Source organism: Sinohyriopsis cumingii, chromosome 13 (genome assembly GCF_028554795.1).
Source record: "Sinohyriopsis cumingii isolate HCF-2022 chromosome 13, ASM2855479v2, whole genome shotgun sequence".
Lineage (NCBI taxonomy): Eukaryota > Metazoa > Mollusca > Bivalvia > Unionida > Unionidae > Sinohyriopsis > Sinohyriopsis cumingii.
Window position 1 is genome coordinate 56,760,513 of NC_142973.1, and position 15,097 is coordinate 56,775,609.

Genomic DNA, 15,097 nt, shown 5'->3' on the forward strand with positions numbered 1-15,097 from the left:
ATATCAATGTCTCCTAGTTAGTCCTAAGCTCTATGCTTTGCCCCTTCATGGACTTCCTGGTCCTTTTATTCTGACCTCATCCTTCTTTCCCTCAAACTTCTGTCTTCAGACTGTCTGTCTCTCTCCCAGAATGCTGTTTCTTACAGAACAAGATTATCCCATAATTCTGTATACTCCATTCACTAGAGTTATATACATACAATTCACTTAAGTTACTCAGAGTATCCCGGCTGTAGAATGTCCATCATATTCCATGGAAAACGCTGGAAAATTCTAGCATGGAAAACGCTGGAGTATTTGGACTAATATTCCAGCCTCTGTCCAGGGTAGGCTGGAAAACCTGAACAATTCTTGCATGGAAAACGCTGGACAATTCTAGCATGGAAAACGCTGGAGTATTTGGACTATTATTCCAGGCTATGTCCAGGGTAGGCTGGAAAAACCTGGACAATTCTAGCATGGAAAACGCTGGAAAATTCTAGCATGGAAAACGCTGGAGTATTTGGACTAATATTCCAGCTTATGTCCAGGGTAGGCTGGAAAACCCTGGACAATTCTAGTATGGAAAACGCTGGAAAATTCTAGCATGGAAAATGCTCGAGTATTTGGACTAATATTCCAGCCTATGTCCAGGGTAGGCTGGAAAACCCTGGACAATTCTAGCATGGAAAACACTGGAAAATTCTAGCATGGAAAACGCTGGAGTATTTGGACTACTATTCCAGCCTCTATCCAGGGTAGGCTGGAAAACCCTGGACAATTCTTGCATGGAAAACGCTGGAAAATTCTAGCATAGAAAACGCTGGAGTATTTGGACTGTATTCCAGGCTATGTCCAGGGTAGGCTGGAAAACTCTGGACAATTCTAGCATGGAAAACGATAGAAAACCCTGGACAATTCTAGCATGGAAAATGCTGGAGCATTTGGACTTATATTCCAGTCTTTATCCAGGGTAGGCTGGAAAACCATGGACAACACTAAAATTTAGCTGAAAATTGTTGAAATATTTTATGAAAACGAGATTTTTAACAGTGATCAACTTTTATTTGATGATAATTTCAAGAAGAACATGATCCAAATTACCCCAACCAACTCCTTGTATTGACTGTGATGATTAGTAACTTTTAAACAAGGAAACAAAAATTAAAAACTATACTTGTCACTGGTAGCTTAATAGGTTGTGCACTAGTATTCAGTAGACAACATGGCTTAAGTTGTCATAAATGTCGCTACACTTCTACTGGTGTGTCATAAAATCCAGATTACTGGCTCCTTAACATTATCCGAGTTTCTAAAAATATGTTCTCTTACTCTAGTTATAGTTTGAATTTATTCTGAAGCAATCTTAACAACAAAATAACAGAAATTCACGTTAATTTCTATCTCAATTTTAATTTAAAAAAATTAAAATATTTCTTTTTACACGTGTTGTTTCATAGTTCATTCACCACATTTCTTATTTTTCTGTTGTCACCACTGGAGTCTGTGGAAGTGATGGTACTCTTGATGGTTTAACCAAATCGCAAAGCTTCTGTCTCACCATCACCTCCCCAATGTTATACTTCTCCTTCATGATTTCTGAAATACAAATCATTGTATATTAAGGAATAGAATCAAGCAAGATTTCAAATTTATTTCAATCCCATATATATATATATATATATATATATATATATATATATATATATATATAGAGAGAGAAAGAGAGGGAGACAGAGAGAGAGGGGAGTGAGAGAATGAGAGTTATGCCTGAAACATTTCATGCAATTACAGTACTTTTACAATCCCTGAGGTTGGTAATTGTAATGAGACACTTGGCTTGATGACTAACTTGATAAGCTTAAAAACCTGTGGTTTCCATCACAAATTAAACTGGCTACCTAACTGCTCCTGTGGCCTAAGTCTACGTGGTTAGAGCGCCTGCTACAGGTGTGAGAGGTCACAGATTTGAACCCTTAACCGAGTCATACCTAAGACTTATTAAAAAAATGGTACTATTAGCTGCCTCGCCTGGTGCTCAGCATTAACCCTCTACCTCATGCAAGCATCTTTTGACGCCTCTACTCCATTCACTTGGAAGCACCTTTTGACACCTGCTGTAAACATCAGCCATTTTAAGCCGGTTTTCATAGCGCCACCTTTGGGGAAAACCCCCATTTAGATACTACATTCATTTCTGTGAATGACAATTACATCAGATCACGTGGTCACTGTTTATGCCTTGGTCGATATCTGCTATTTAAAGTAACTGGGTCATAATCTCCACTCTCCAAAATGGAGGTCGTGGATTTCATTCAGTACTTATGAAGTTTTCACGATTAGAATCAGAACTACGAAAGATTCAATAACCTATGTAAAGGCTCTGATATTGATGCAGGCAGCAATTAGTTTTCATAAATTATCAAATTCAGATGACTTAGTGATGTAGATGCAGACGACAAATTGTAAATTTCAGGTATGAGAAATGGCAGCTACGATTGGTCACGCGGCCTCACTGACATGACAGTGAATGAGTCCTCTCAAGATTTTAAAGCATGTAAAAAATTCTCTAGTGAAAAATAATTACGCAGCTATAACAATCAGACTTTTAATCTTAAATTTTTCCACACATAATAGATGTGTACCAAAAATGTAAAATGGTTACAATTGCTGTTTAACATAAAATACACTACATTGCTTAACAGTTAACAGGCAGGCCTATGCATATGGAGTCGAATAGGTAACAGGTGCTCTATTTATAGCATGCTGCACTTTGTAATTATGCTCTATAAGGTAAACGGTTAAGAGGTTCGTGTTAGGACTGGTCAACCTGGTGTCAAGATAATGTGAATGGGTGGGAGACATTATGCTACATGTCTGTGGCATGATATCCCAGTGCTAGACATCACTATAAATTGCCACACTGCAGACATTGTATCGATGTGATTAAACATTGTTAAAGCTACGTTACTAAACATCTGAATCATCCACACACAAACTGGCTACCATATACATGCAGTTGTGATTATACCATTTAAATGAAAGTAGATTTACATTGTCCATTTGAATATTGCCTGTCTACACTATCATGTTTCAAGTAGTAGTTGTGTATACGTTTAAATTTCGTAATAATGTTCCAGCCTTAGTTCATAAAAAAATTTTGTTACAATTTGGCATATATTTTGTCATAGGTTAACAAAGTTTAAAACGCATGGTTAATAATTTAAAATATACCATAAATTATTTGAATTCTGGACTGGTCTTGGAGAGGTGGCCTTGTGTGTACTTATTATTGGCTCTTGCCCCAGTTAGTGTCTTGCCAATATATTCACCAGAGCTGTACAGCATTCTGAATATTTATTTAGCAGCTTTGTTAAAATCCAAAATTTGACATATTTCTGCCTCATGCTGGGTGTGAAAAAAAATTTAATCCAAATTTTCACCATGATGATTCATATGCACTAAGTTTCTGATATATTTACTTATCTACATACACAACTCCAGGTTACAGCTAATGTTCTAGACATTTGAATTTGAAACAAATGTGGTATTACCTCTCGCTTGCTTAATTCAAATTAAAAGATCGAAGAATTTCAATGAAGCTGTCGCCATCAAGTTGTTTACATAACTGTGCCTTGCCACTTTTTTTCTGAAATTAAAGGACACAAACTAAACAAGTACTTTTGGTGAGGAAAATTGATAATCATTTCCAACAGTTTACAACTGTACATTCTTATTAATTATACAATAAGTTACTATTAAATATTACTGAAATGGCTGAATATAAATTGGATAGACAGAAACAAGCCATAATCTGAATTGAAGATTAATTGGAAAAGAGATCTACCGGTATATTTCCGAGTCACAGTCTAAAATTAATTAAAACAAATATAACTTATTGCTACAAATAGCACACTGTCTGGAAAATAATAACGAAAATGTAAAAAATACAAATACCAGTCAGATCATTAATAATATCAAGGGTGAATAAAATTTAAAGTGAAATTTACAATTTGGAAATGTATATTCGCAAGGCCGGCACGTACCAACTTTTTTGAAAGACAGACACGAGATGACTGGTCATTGTGCATTAGGATAAGTAAAAAATGTTGCCAATTATGTAAACAAAGCTTAAAACATAATACATACCTTTCAATATCCTTACAAGTTTTGACGTTTAATTTACCAGTCTTCAAACAGCATAAAAAAAAAAGAAATTGTTCCATATAGGATATATTTCGTAATAGCTTTCCGTAAATTTACGTCATGCGAAGTCTTTCGCAGCTAAGGTACTTGGCGGCCGTGCAAATAATTTTGCTACAATTGGACTGAGTAATGACTTACCTGCTATTTTCGCAATAATACGCTCATGGTATCCCTTGAATCCACGACAAACCGCCATCACTTTCTCTCCCGTGCGATATTCCTTCATTTCTTTTCGTGGCGAGTGTATATCAGTCATACAGATTATGCCTCCCTGAATGGGACGATCATTCACCCATATAACCAGTGATATTTCTGGTTCAGTGGTCATCTTAAAATCCTGGGATATTTTATATTTTACAATTTCAATGACACTCCAATCGAAAATTGCACCCAAATTCTAGACTGGTTATCCAAAGCGTTTTACGGTGCCAAATTTGGAACCAAACTTTACATAAATGGTTTTTTTTTTATTTATTTTTTTTTTCTCTTTACAGAAAATTTGGTTCTAACACATGAAATCGAAATATGCCAGCTTTTTCAATGTAGTAATTGGTTAAAAAAAATAAGTTCATAATTTTATATCCCATCATAGTCAGCTTCATCAGCCATCATCATACGGAGCAACACCGGCTATTTCTGCGTGACAAAAACGTGACTCCGATACGTAAAGGCGAATACTTGACAGAAAAATCAGACATTTTGTTCTCTTTTGATTTATGATTTATCTAAAGAGTTAATATCTATACATCGGATACCAACGCCGTGATTTGGATATGTTGGGGAATGATTGGTTTACAGTAAAGTGGTTTTAGAAGACAAAGTTTACGACCAAGAGGCAATATCGTGTCGAGGTGTGGAACACAAATGGAAAGACGACACAGATTGGACACCCAAATATTATAGGTGAGTATGAAATAAACGGAGTCTCAACTTTATCTCATTTGCCCAAGTATAAACTGACTATATGATTAACCGCCCAACACTATATGTGTATGACTGGTAATTAAATTGTAAGCAAGTATTTCAATAAATGTGAAAAGATATACAAGGTCAAAAACAAATTTCCTTTTGCACCAGTTTTAAAATTAGAGTAGGTATTTTTGTTTTTCAATATATATGTATATATAACTTTCAAAGCAACCTAATTTGTGGAATTTTATTTTAACAGCCATAACCTTGTAATTGTCAGTCTTGGAAATGTTAACTCCAGTGATACATATAATCCCAAACAGGGACTGCTATGGCATTATGATAAAGTTGTGAATTTCTTGAGTATTTGTAGATCTAGTCCAAAAAGGTCTTTTGGTTACTGCTAACTTTTCAGACTACTTCATATATAAGCAAAATCATAACTTAAGTAACTTAAGTCCTGGAAAAAGAAATCTTGAAAAATTTCACATTAATCTTAGCAAGATTAAAATGTACACAAGTTTTACCATGAAGATGATTTTTGAACGATATGTTAATGTTTTAATCAGTCTGACTGTACAGTCTGTAAACGTTTTAATGCTGTTTGTGTATTACAGGTACTGGTGCTCAGGACAAAATATATAAGCAGTTTGAAGTTAATTCCACAAAGTCCATTCCTAAAAGCACCATGTACTGGAGGAAGAGAAAACAATGGTAATTCCAGGAGTAATAGAGAGTTTTTTACATTTTAAATAATGTCTGCAGCTGTCTCCCACAACAATGTTTATTTGTGTGAAGATAAGCATTATTCTTTATACATTTGTTCTTACCTAGTACATTTACAGCTTAACATGGCTCATATCTTAAACACAGTTTCATTATCATATCAATAATTTAAGGAATAAACAAATTTCACTATACAACACGAAGTGGAATTTTCAGAGTTCAACAAATTCTGAGTATATGGTGAAATCATTCAGTATTTACAGACAGAATATTCAATGTACGTGTTTGAACAGAACATTCACTCTGTATGGGTTATCCAACACACCATACACAATATATGCACAATGTACACCATATTTAACCAAATCAGCCAATTACAGAAATTCCAGGAAATATCTGATCAGTATTGATTCTTGCAGAACAAGATATAATAATTTATTGTTATGCATTGTCATACTTCAGTTTTTAATTATTTAAAATGTTAAATATAATTTTTACTTTCATTTTTCTTATAATGCCCTAAAACGTTATGAAACTTGAGTTGTTTTTCTGAAAACATCACATACATTTATGAAGTGTATGTTGTATCACATGTACTTTGTATGATTGAGTATATTATTGTGTATCAATTACTTGTCATTTACATGCATTCATTGTGTATCATGTTTGCATTACCCATGTTTAAATGATGCATGCATTAACATTGGATTTGTCAACTAAACTACTGTAACAGTGTAATATTAACTGTACATATTCAATTCCCACAACAAAACAATAATATTTGAATGTTAAGATTTTAATATGAATTATACATGTTCACTAAAATTTGTATTTCTCATTACAGTGTTGTTGATCTAGGTGAATCCAGTTCTGTTGGTCTTGGATATTATGAAATTGGTGACTGTACGTAATACTAATCTTCAAATATAATGAGAATATCAACAGATGAACCAACTAGATATGGTGACAGTAACATGAGCTTTTCATTTGACTCAGAAGAAAGTATAGAGTTTTAATCAAGTTCAGACGATGAACAGTATCATCAGGTGAATGAAGCAACTCAGTCTTACCCATCCCATGTCACAGGTCCCCCACTTTATGTCATAGCCCCATAACAAGATATATATTGTAGTGAAATCACAAAGTCTGAACATGTTATTGTCCTTGGGGCTTTGCCAACAAGACATAATTTGTCAGATGCTAAATATGTGACTTTTTGGACTTAATTCAGTTGCATCTTTCTTCAGCAAACACAGGATTGACAATTGTCAAAGATTTGAAGGAAAAATGTGAATTCAGTAAGGAGTATCTCAAATACAATTTTTATTGTGGGATCTGCAAAATATTGTACTCCGATAAAGAAGAAATGTGTGAAACTGGGGGTTGTATAGGTGTACATAACTAATAATTATGAGCAAACATCTCTTTGGAATGAAGTTGGCTCTGACAAGAAAGAAGACTTCCTTTCATCATCAAAAATAGGATCAAGTGTCTTCGAGAACCTATTATTGTTGCTGAAATTGGAAATGCCATTTATGGTACTGTTCTCCCCAATCATCATGAAAAGGACTAAAATGGCTCTCACCATTGCACAGCAGAATTTCATACTTATACACTGTAGTGTCAAGCTCAAGTGGTGAACAGATTTGGACATATTTATGATTTTATATGCACCAGATATTTTCTGGTCAGGATTTAACTAATTTTTCAGGATATCTTTTCATACATGTATAGTTTGTGTTACACCAACATTTTTGTATAGTGATGTTCTTTTGATAATGAACATTTAATTACATATGTGTTTCATACAATAAATGATGTACTACTTCAACACTTGTAGTTTGTTTTTTTAAAGCAGGGGTCAAGTGTGTGTGTGTGTATGGTTTAGTTTGTTTATTTGACTTGTGTCCTCTATTTCTCAGTATATATTTATCATAGGTTTGAAATAATAAGTTTAGTTTCAAGTTCAAAAATCTGTGTTACAGCGCAGTTTATTCATGATTGCTCTTTCTTTAGGTAATTCAAAATAATTCTTTGTACCAATCTTGAAAATTGACTAAGTTCTTTTCCAGGGTTTTCCATGCTGAAATTTATCCCAAAAATTCTGAGTCCAATCTGTCCATCCTTTTCCAGGGTTTTCCATGCTGAAATTTATCCAAAAAATTCTAAGTCTAAACTGTCCATGCTTTTCCAGGGTTTTCCATGCTGAAAAAAATTCAGAGTCCAAAATGTCCATCATTTTCCATGGTTTTCCATGCTGAAAAAAATCAAAGTCCATAATGTCCATCGTTTTCCAGGGTTTTCCATGCTGAAAAATTTCAAAGTCCAAAATGTCCAGCATTTTCCAGGCATGTCCAGCATTTTCCATGCACAATGTCCAGGGTTTCCATGCTAAATTCTGCAGAATAATTAATTTTTCCATCATTTTCCAGGGTTTTCCATGTTTTTCCATCGTATTCCATCCTTTTCCACAGTATACGATGGAAAAAGTACAGCCGGGATGTTGGCTTCACACACTGCATACTATCTGACTTAGTACGGTAGGACATTGACCTTGCTTCCAGCAGCAGGTCTTAAATTACCACGCGAGCGTCTATCAAATATTACTGTATTATTTTACACATACTACTACATGTTCGATTACTATTGCATGAAATTCACAAATTGTAACTCAAAGCAATCCTTAACCAACAAGATTATTCAAACATTACAAAATCAGATATAATTAGGTAATTATCATTAACTCATGATAGTCTGTATCATCCTAACAAACAAAGGAAGTTATTTCATATAACCCTATGAAATCCAACACATACGAACATTTGGATCACATGCAATCATTTCTACCAATGCAATAATAACTGTAAAATTAAAAGGTAAATTGCATAACAATTCCAGCATCAACACTTTTCATGAAACTGAATATAATAAATTGCATATAACTCTAGCATGAACACATTGCCATGAAATTGAATGAACGATACATAAGATGAAAACCTAGTCATAGCAAACACATTTGCATAAAACAAAAAATCAGAGAATAGCAAATTACGTGAAACTAAAATTGCATACATTATTGCTGTTCTCTTTAAGAACTTATGTGTCCTAGCACTAAAACCTGTCTTTCTTTTTACAAGATGACCACCTGGTCCCTTTCTTGTTTAATGAGGAAAGCACTATTCTCTTTAGGCTTTCCATGGTCGAGACTCTTTTCTCATTCAGGAGATTTTCAGACTAAAGAATTTGACTAAGGCCGTCACTAAGGTCTGATTGCTCTAATGTGTATGCCTCAATGTATTCTGCCCAATCATTAAGGCAGCAGTCCCTAATTTTTCCCAAAGAAATAATTCCTTTCACAAGGTTTAGACAGCTTGGAATCTGTGAATGACAGTGGGTAACAATTTCCCTTTGAAAAAATCATAAGTAGACATGGGTTCCTACCAAGCGGTTAGGGTTGGTGGCTCAGATGTTTACTTTCTAAGGACTGTGTTAAGATATCCCAGTCAATTTCACTGAGTTGGAATGCTGCCCCTTTGAAGTTTACACTGACGTGGGGGGAGATGAATGAAGAAAGGTCGAAGTGACCCTTCTCAAAGACTATTCTGGCTTAAATGCGATAAAATTTAATGCTCAATGCATTCAGCTTTTAAAGTTCACTGCAATTCAAAGTTCGACACTTCACACCTGGTATGGTTCATTATGATTTTATTCGGCAAATACTTGCTAATGATAGTGATGAAGACAATAATTGTTAAAGTTATGAAGTATATCAGATTGTTGGAGGTGGGACACTATGAGTCTGAAATGGTGTTAAATACGAGTCAGATGTACATGCTGGATGGACAAAAAATATAGACATCATGGCCCTTTCAGTGGTATTTCAAAATTAAATCTACAAAGGGCATAATACATGGCCTAATTAAAATACAGACAATTTAAAGATAATACTAGTCAGATGTACATAATGGATGGACAAAAAATAGACAGCATGACCCTTTTGGTGGCATTTCGAAATTAAATCTACAAAGGACACAATACTTGGCCTAATTAAAATACAGACAATTTAAAAATATACATGTAATGTGATTTTTTTTTTTTAATTAATCAGTTTCACCCTAGAGATCATATGCTACAAAACCATGTACATTTCTCCATATCAGGGTTAAGATAAATTGAATACAATATAAGGGTGAAAAATGGAATTAGGAAGTAAATATATTTTTAATACCTGTCTGCACAAGCATTGATGGACTAAATATGCTTACACAGTATTATGGAACAGATAAGAAATTTGGCATAGTAGTCAGTACACTACTGTGTTAACAAGGGACGTTTATGTTAGTGAAAAATCCTTTTTTGGAGCAAATGTATCCAAAAGATAATATCTGTGTTTTCTGGAAAGTTGTACATCACAGCGATAAAGATCAGTTAAATATCCAACATGCTCAAACTGACAGAGCTAGTTGTGTATAAATACCCCTTAAGAAAGCACAAAACAATATTGATACAAAGAAAAGGAGCAGTCAGAATGTATTAACAGATTAAGATGTGACATCTGTCAAAAATGTTGATTTCATTAGAGCTATAAGAAAGTGGAGTAGGAAGAAAGAGGGACATATTGAAGTTTAGATAAATATTGACCTATGACCACTTATTCCTTCCCTCTCTTTTCTTTAATAAAAGGGGAGGTCTCCATTAAGATAAAATCCTGTCATCATCTCTCTTTATAATTTGTACATGGGAAACAAATTCTGAATTTCTTTTTTATGCAGAGATATTTAATCAGAGAATGAAGGTGCTGATGGAATAAATGAAATGAGCATCCAGTAGATTTCAGACTGCTGAAGTTTATCACCTTGTGTAAGTTCAAAGAAAATTTTAAGTTGGGACTTTTTGTAGTCAGTAGTTTTCCTTCTTCACTAACAAATACATACCTGTGGCTACAGCAGTCTTTTGCATCTGCAGGAAATAAAATGTGATAGATTTTTTTGGTATCTTATTCCCATGCCTGGATTTGTTCAGTAGATGAGATTTTTGCACGAGGAAATTGCATTAGTTCTGTTTTGAAGATGACATTATAATGTATACCAAGCATAAGAGAGACACAAAATTGGTAATGATGTTCCCATTCATGATGTACAAAACAAAGAGAGTTAAATGGAGCCACCATTAAATGGCCTAAAATGTTGGATAAAACTCGCTGCAACCGACAGGTAGTCTGTTTAAAAGTATTGTCGATATCTTCTCATCAATGAGGATTGCGTATAAATATATGATAACTATATGTCTATCTGCATACTGGAAATACAACCAAGAATGTCAACATACATGAAAGGGCAACACCTACCTTCCAAAGATAGACCAATAAGTTCATATGTTTATTTATATGTATCGTATCGCAGGCTGTGTATCATGAATCATATCGATGCACAAGTTTTCATGATTATATATTTAGAGAAAAAATTTATTTTTCTCTATTATTTCTTGTGAAAAGTTTGATAGACCATACAGTCAACTTTTTCAGTTTTACATTTTTAAGTTTTATTTCATAGCTTTATTGTGCTCTGATATTTTGTGATGTAACAGTATGAATTAAGTTATTTAAAACAAGGTAAAATATTGATAACAGCAGAGACATGTGAAGAGGTTTATGTAGGGGGATGGATGTTATAATGGCTTTAACATGCAAAAAATAAAATTGCAGGGGGGTCACATTATTTGAGCAGGAAAAAAACCACATCTACACAAGATACAAGTATAAATTGTATGAGCAATTTTTTGGTACATTAATAACCATATATATCAAGTAAGTTGAATATTGTGTTGCACTAATGAAGAAAACAATCCAAGTATAAATATTGCCACCTGTGCCAGCTGTTCAAGGGAGAGAATTGATATATTTCCAGTTTAAAATACATCAGGGAGCATGTTAAATACAGCTCTGTTCCTACAAAAGGAAGAGAAAAAAATTCTGAACACATTCCTTATTTGGATATACATGTATATAAATGAAACCTCACCTACATAAACTATCCTTGATCCACAGTTTCTGAATTTTCAAGAAAATATTCTTAGAGCCATGGCAGAGTCATGCCAGTCTGATGATTTCAAAGGGAACTACTTCATTTGTTTTGTGCAGATGATGAAATAAAAAATAGGTAACAGGTGTTCTATTTACAGCGGGCTGTACTTTGTAACTATGCTCTAAGAGGTAAAGGGTTTAGCATTGTAGTGTATGTTGACAGCAATTTTAACCATTTTACATTTTTGGTACACATCTATTATGTGTGGAAAAATTTAAGAGTAAAGTCCAATTATTATGGCTGTGTAATTATTTTTCACAGAAGAAATATTATGTACTTTAAAATCTTGAGAGAAATCATTCACTGTCAAGTCAGTGAGACTGCGTGACCAACCGTGGCTGTCATTTCTCATACTCGATATTTACAAGTTTTTTGTCCACGTCTACATCACTAAGTCATCTGAATTTGATAATTTATAAAAACTAATTGCTGCCTACATCAATATCAGAGCCTTTACCTAAGTTGAAGCTTTCATAGCTGTGATTCTGATCGTGAAAACTTCATAAGTACTGAATGCAATCCGCGACCTCCAATTTGGAGAGTGGAGATTACGAACCGGTTACTTTAACCCTTTACCTCATGCAAACGCCTTTGGATACCTCAACTCCATTTGCATGGAAGCGCCTTTTGACGTCTCTACTCCATTCCCATGGAAGCACCTTTTGATGTCTGCTGTAAACATCAGCCATTTTAAGCTGGTTTTTGTAGCAACACCTTCAGTGGAAAACCCCTTATTAAATACTACATTCATTTCTGCGAATGACAATTATGTCAGATCACGTGGTCATTGTTTATGCTCTGGTTGATATCTGCTATTTAAAGTAACTGGTTCGTAATCTACACTCTCCAAAATGGAGGTCGGGAATTTCATTCAGTACTTACGCAAATGTAAAATATGCAGCTTCCCATTTGTGACTGTTGGTGTGTTTGGTTCGTGAGCAAAAAAAACCAACAAAAAAACCTAAACATAAAAACATGCAAACTAATTTCTTTAAATAGTTTTTACCATGTTCTTTTGTGTGGTATACCGCTTTGTAGTTTGTTACTGTGGTCAAGTGAATAAAGTGTGATACCACGTCATTTTTTCATTTAATTCGTTATCAGATTAATTAGGATCGATTAGGAGCCATCCATTTAGTGCATACGCAAAAATCTGGCTAAGCTTGACACCTCCCTGTACACATATGTACTTTTTTACACACCCACCTGCATATGTATGCTTGACGCATGCCCACCATTCTATAGAACGACCTATAATCAATCCACGCAGAAACTATAAGGATTATTAATATTAACGTGTTTAATAAAATGGATAGTCCACCTATGTTGAATATCTGGCTGGGTCAAAGAAAGAAATTTGGGTTACCCCCTCCACCATCATGTGTATGTACTAAATGGATGGCCCCTTATCAAACTTCCATTCTTAATGACGGGAACATAATTTGCGCTGTTATGCAAAATGCACAAAATTGGATGGCTTTCTTATAGAAACGTACCTTTCTGAGGCAGAAATTTACTTTATCCTCCCGTGCTAATATTTTATGAATGTTTACAGTGGCCATGGCGTTGATTCTGCAGAACATATGCTGAAGTCAAGTCATTATTAGGGAATGGAGTAAACAAATGCTGACTATTGATAACGTAAACTTGCTAGCCCATCGGACTATTAACATTTTGAAAGTTGCTAGTCTGACAGGAAATCTACTAGCCTCTGGCTAGCAGAATACTGCTAATTTTCGAGCCATGCATGCATATATATATATATATATATATATATATATATATATATATATATATATATATATATATATACACACTAATCATCATAAGATATATTTTAAAAAACCCACAAAACCATCTTGTTTTAAAACCAGTGCAATAGGAACAACACATTTTTTATTTTGGCCTAGGTATTGACAAGTTTACCTGTTTACAAGTTTGGGATAATTTCCAATTGGATGATTAAGTCAAGTGGATTTTGTTGCAGCATGATGAATTGTGAAGTATGTAACATGTGAGATATTTTTGACAGATCAGATAGGAAAATATTGTCAAGTAGAGCATACAGCAGTGTTCTATCTACAAATGGCTTCATGCAAGTCATTTGACTCTTCAAGGCAAAAAACACTTTTGAGTCAAAATTCAAACATACGAGTCTTATCCTCTCAGATGATCAGTTTTCATTAGTTTTTAAATATAATTACATTGTTTAATTACACAACGAAAATATTAGTGATATAATGTGACTTAAGGCAATTTCTTGCCAGAAGCATCTGAACCTTGCAAGCAAAAACTATGGAATAAATGATCATTGCCAAAAAGTCCGGAACAGTTGTTCATCCTTGTTCGATTTGGATCTGGGTTTCATATTAGAAGTAGTGAAATTGGTCAGGGAACCAGACTAATCATCAGATGCTTTAAACTCCAGCTATTTGTTTATGCAATGTGTCTGCATGATCAAACTGTTGATCATAGAATTTTTTTCAAAATGGCATTCAGTAGGTGATGAATATTTAAAACAAAAGGAGAAATAATCCTCTTGAAAAGTGTTATTAATCATCACAGAAAATAAAAAGGAATATTCAGATTCTTGTGAATATAATAAGCTGGAAGGGACACAATTATGTTTATTGGACATCACATGCCAATTTGAGTATGACTTGTGGCGGGAAATAATGATTGCCATCGTCATATGGAATGGAAAAAAGAATTTCCAAGCCATTGAGCTTCATAGGGTATGGAACTAAAATTTGTGCAACTGTACTAGTGGTAAATAAAGTCTACGCATACTTTGCAAACTTTTCAGCTGAACATAATGTTTATCGTCGCCAAATATCGAACTTTTAGTTACATTTTCCAGCTTTACAGTAACAGTTTATGGTATTTTGCTACACCTTACTGAAAACTCCTCAAACTTGCAGAAAAAAAATCAACTGCCTTACTGAGACGGACTCGTCAGGGTTGGCAAGTCTAGATATCTAAACTTGGTACACACAATAAACTAGCAGTCCAGATATCTAAATGAAACTTGGTACACACTTTAAACTATAGAGGTGGGTATTGAATTAAAAATCATATTGTAATATATTGCAATATTAAGCAAAATATTGCAATATTATTGCAATATATTAATTTAAGAAAGAATTACAGATTACTGTTAATTTATTAAAATAAAATGAATGCAAACTGAAAAA

General features: G+C 34.0%; 1 protein-coding gene and 1 long non-coding RNA gene across 4 annotated transcripts in view; one reads left to right on the forward strand and one right to left on the reverse strand.

The window, feature by feature from the left end:
* LOC149785627 (putative RNA-binding protein 46) overlaps positions 1 to 15,097 on the forward strand; it is a 136,010-nt gene that overhangs the window by 11,483 nt on the left and 109,430 nt on the right. The gene's annotated exons all lie outside the window — the stretch shown is intronic.
* LOC149785628 (uncharacterized) lies at positions 865 to 4,725 on the reverse strand. The gene is made up of 3 exons (XR_016413522.1): positions 4,324 to 4,725; positions 3,534 to 3,628; positions 865 to 1,578 (listed from the first exon to the last, which is right to left on the reverse strand). It is a non-coding gene; the product is annotated as an uncharacterized LOC149785628 (long non-coding RNA).